The following is a 4,718-nucleotide window of genomic DNA, read 5'->3' as shown; positions in this document are numbered from 1 at the left end:
AGGAAACCACCAGATTTAGTTAAGGAAAATAATAGGCAGAATGAGGGAGAAGATTTTGCTTGCTCATTGAGAGAAATGGTGGGAGAAGTGCATGTTCATATGCCACGGAACAAAAGTGAACTTGCAGAATTTCTGAACACATTCCCGAAATTGAGAGACAAACTTATGCTGTGGTACCCACAAGTTGATGGATTTATCGAAATTTTAAAGGAGTTGTGTATTAATTTGGAAATTATTTTTGACACTGCCATGCAAACTGAATTATGGTTTGAATCTAAAGTTGCGGTGCAAAGGCCAGGTGAGGAGACAGAAAAAAATGTCTGCATAAATGCACCATCAATTTCTCATAGCAGTGATTACTTTCCTGAAGGGCAGAGTGCCAGCAAAATATGTGAATTGGGTACAGATTAAAAGAACAAGACAGGAGTTAAAATTGGTTCATGAGTTTTGTGAAAGTGTGTGTTTAATGTTTCAGCAACACAGTGGTAGAGAATGTCCTGATGCCATTAGCATAAGATTCTTTGTGACTCAGTTGGTTATTGGTTTAATATTTTCTGATCAGATTAGTGTGCACATACAGCAAAAGCTGATAGAATGGCATCTGAAGGATGAAAGTTACTATTGTGCTGGACAGGGAATGAAGCCAAAAGTTTGAAGAAAAACCTATGATGGTACAGAGAAGGTTTGCACAGAAACGTTTTCAGAATAAGCTGTTTGCAGAGAATAAACTTGTGGTACAGGGTGATGTTTCACAAGCAGAGGTAAAAAGTGCTCAAGGAAGATTTGGTGTTCTACAGGATGGAAATAAAGGTGTTTTGGTTTGTGCAAATTCAGGTATGGATGTTGTACTGCTGGAAAAAGTGTCCTTTTGCCATCTTTGTGACAGATTTGAGCATTGGATGGAAGAAGAAATTTAAATGTAAACATGATGCAGCAGTAGGAAATGTGCAAAAACAGAGAAATGCAGGTGCAGGAGGTGCCAGCTAAGCAAATGTAAATGTCAGTTCAGAAACAGGTACCAATGGCAGGCATTTTTCAAGCCCAAATGTTCCCACAAAATATGGAAAATGTTAAATAAGTTGTCCAGGGCAAATGTGAATTATTTCCAGAAACAAAATCAGAACCCAGTTCAACAGGTTACTGTATTTGAAAATGAGAGTTGTAACCCTAACAATTCTGAAATTACCAAGTCCATTGTGAAAGCAGTGGAAGGTCGAGACTTAGTTGGAGTTTTAAACAAAGAAATTACACACCCAATTTTAGAAGAATTTGCACCACAAATAAGCCCATTTGAGGAAACTTACCAATTTATTGTTTGTGACTCAGGCCTGTCAGGAAAACAATTGTTTTGCCAATTAAACAGCACAGATTACTGTACACCAGATAATGTTAATTTTCAGATTCCTGGTGAGGATGTACATTTTAAAATGGCCCATCAAGAGACAGCTGTAGCATTGTTTTGAGAAAAGACTGTTGAAAAATTACCTTCTGATTTGAAAGAAATAATAAACCCAGAAGTAAGGGAGTTCACAGAGAAAGATGTCAGATTAATAAAATATGCAGAGCATGTCTTATTCAAATTAGAATTAGATGACATGTATTCAAGAACAGCATCAATTGCAGGAATTTTACCAATAAAAGGGTTTTTGATGGAATTGATTGGAAGTTTATGTAACTTTCTGATCACAGGTTCGCAGAAACTAAATGAAAAGAACAGATTAGAGCAGGAGATTAATAGCATAATTTTTCCATGTTGTCCTATGGTACCGAATCCAGACAATATATTTTTTCACATTCCATGTGCTGAAGAATGGCTTACTGTTATTGATTGTTGCCAAGTTCATGTCACAGTGCCATTGCATGAAGCTAGTGAGGAGTACTGTCAGAAAGAAAATGAATGTCTGGGACACATAATTGGAAAGGGAGGTAGAAAGGTGTCACCACAGAGAGTGGAAATAATTTACCAAATTCAGAAAGAAGTCAGGAAGTTTTTGGGAATGGTTTGCTGCTGTAGTGAGTGGTTACTAAACCTTTCCCTAGTGACTAAGCCTTTACTGAGGCTGACACACAAGGATGTGTCTGATCCACTTCCATTGGACAACAATTGCACAAAAACATTCCTAGAGTTGAAGGTGAAAAAGTGTTGCGCCCCGGCACTAGGAATGCAAGTTTATTTAAAAGAAAATACACCGATGTGCAGTGAGAGGGAGGGCTGCGCTCTCTCAGTGCCTGTTCAAAAACATGAATTCTTTCAATGGTCTGTGATGTATTTCCCAATGACCATTGACCCCAACGTCACAGAAATGCCCAGCTGCCTTAATTTAGTAGCTGTGGTAGATGTCAGTCATAAAAAGAGTGAGTTTATAATAATGGAATTCCCAATTTTTGAAATAGTTGCTTCCTTTGTGGAGTTGTTTTGGGAAAATACTGTGACCAAGAAATGTCTAAATTCAAATGTATTTAGCTTACTGCCAGCAAATGAAATTGTTTGTGATCAAACTGAACCTAAATGTTTAAATGTCATGAATTTCTGCCGGAAACCAAAGTTAAACTTTAATGATGAACGTCTGATTCAGCCCAACCATTTTGTAGATGGCCCATATTTGAAAGGTAACAATGACACATTAAGAGTAGCACATGCTACTCATTCGCACCAATGCAGCACCTTCTCTTCCACCTGACGCAACAGATTGACTGGATCTCCCCTGTCCGGCCTGTAGCTCCTTCGGCAATTCATGTATCATGTCCGATACGCCATTAGTAAATGACCCCCTGCGTATCATGTCTTGGAATGTTAATGGGCTCCTGGATTGCCTTAAACGCATGGCCGTCCCTAAGTATGCGCAGCGCATAGGGGCAGACATTTTATTTTTACAAGAAACCCACTTGTTGGGTAATCGCTCTCCCTTTCTGGCGCGGTACGGCTATGACAGAGTGTGGCACTCGGGGTTCGCTCGGGGTTCCCGGGGAGTGGCAATTCTAGTACGTCGCTCCCTTCCTTTGGTGACCGTTCACACAGCCCTTGACGCCCAGGGCACTCTCGTGGCTGTTAGTGGCACAATCAATGGCAACCCGCTTAACCTGGTGTCCCTTTACTCCCCCCCTCGATGCTGACAAAGACTCTGGCTAAATCTGTTGAGCTATTGACTTAATTGCCCTCTGGCCCGACATTCCTTGGGGGCGACTTTAATGCGGTCTGGTCACCGGATCTAGATACGACAGGCCCCCCATCCCCAAGTAGAACCGTCCAGGCCAAGCAGCTGCGGTCATGGTCTGCCTCTCTCGGTCTGTGCGACGCCTGGCGGCTGTGGGGCATCCACACGCTAGACAATTCACCCACACCTCGGCGGCGCACCATACACAGGCACGCATTGACACCATCTTTGTCCCGTGGACGGACTGTCTTCTGATTCAAGATGTCTCGCTTCTTCCGTGAGGTATCTCCGACCACGCGCCGGTGCTGATTCATGCGGACCCCCTCCCGCCTTTGCCCGACAAACATGGAGGTTGAATGCCTGGTTTCTTCAGGACAAAGACTTCTGGGCAGCAGTGGGGGTGGAGCTCAAGCAATACTTTCTCTCCAACGAAGGCTCTGTGTCCTCTCCGGGTACCCTCTGGGAGGCGGGCAAGGCCACGATTAGGGGGGTTGCCAAGGGCCGCCTCAAGCTCCAGCACCAAGCCCAGCTGGAGCAGATTACCTCACGGGAGGTGCAGGCCCTGTGCCTCGAACGAACTGCGACCCGATCCCCGGATGGTTCCAACATGAGACTTCTGGCCCGCCTTCGGACGGAGATTAAACAGCTGTTGCTGGAGGCGGCTAAACTCCTTTGGCGCTCCTCTGTGGCCAAAGTATATGGATGGGGCGACAAGAACGGTGCGCTCCTTCACCGTCTGGCAACGTATCCCAGAGCGAATAGCATCATCCCTGAGATAGTGACGCCAGGGGGGGTTACCGTGCCGTGCCCCACTGGAGATGGCGCATGCCTTTGCTACCTACTACCGCAGGCTCTACGAGGCCCAGGCCCCGACCCTCTCCCTGGTGGCTCTGATGGACGGTGAGGGCGGCCACCTTCCGCGGCTAGACGCCACCGTCCAAACTGACCTGGACCGTCCTATTTCCCGCAAAGAAATTGGAGATTCTATCACTCTTGTCTCCTCTGGCAAAACTCCGGGCCCTGATGGCCTCCCCCAGGAGTATTACGCCCACTACCGGGACGTTCTCCTCCCTCATTTAGACGCGTTATTTCAGGAGGCCGTGGAGAAGGGCTCCTTTCCCCAAGAAATGGATATCGCCACTATTGTGGTCATTCCGAAGTCCCAGCCCCCTTCGCCGCAGTGCGCGGATTATCGCCCTATCTCCCTCATTAATACTGAGGTGAAACTGTTTGCCACCATCCTTGCCCAGCGGCTCAGGCCCCATCTGTCTATGTTGGTCCACCCGATCAGTGTGGGTTTATGCCTTCCCATGGCACCAGACATTGTCTCCATAGGCTGCATTCCGTCTTGGCTCGCCGCCACCGCCTCACTCCTTACCTCGCGCTACTCCTGGTAGACTCTGAGAAGGCCTTTGAATCTGTGGATTGGGACTTCCTTCAAGATGTTCTCGAGGCGATGGGACTTTGCCTTTGCTTTCGGGCCATGGTCAAGGTCCTGTACACCCTCCCGCGGGCTCGGGTCCTAGTCAACGGGGTCCTGTCGGAGCCCTTCCCGATCTGCAG

This window comes from Triturus cristatus, chromosome 4_1 (assembly GCF_964204655.1).
Source record: "Triturus cristatus chromosome 4_1, aTriCri1.1, whole genome shotgun sequence".
Lineage (NCBI taxonomy): Eukaryota > Metazoa > Chordata > Amphibia > Caudata > Salamandridae > Triturus > Triturus cristatus.
The sequence above is the reverse complement of the archived record's forward strand: the minus strand, read 5'-3'. Positions refer to the sequence as shown.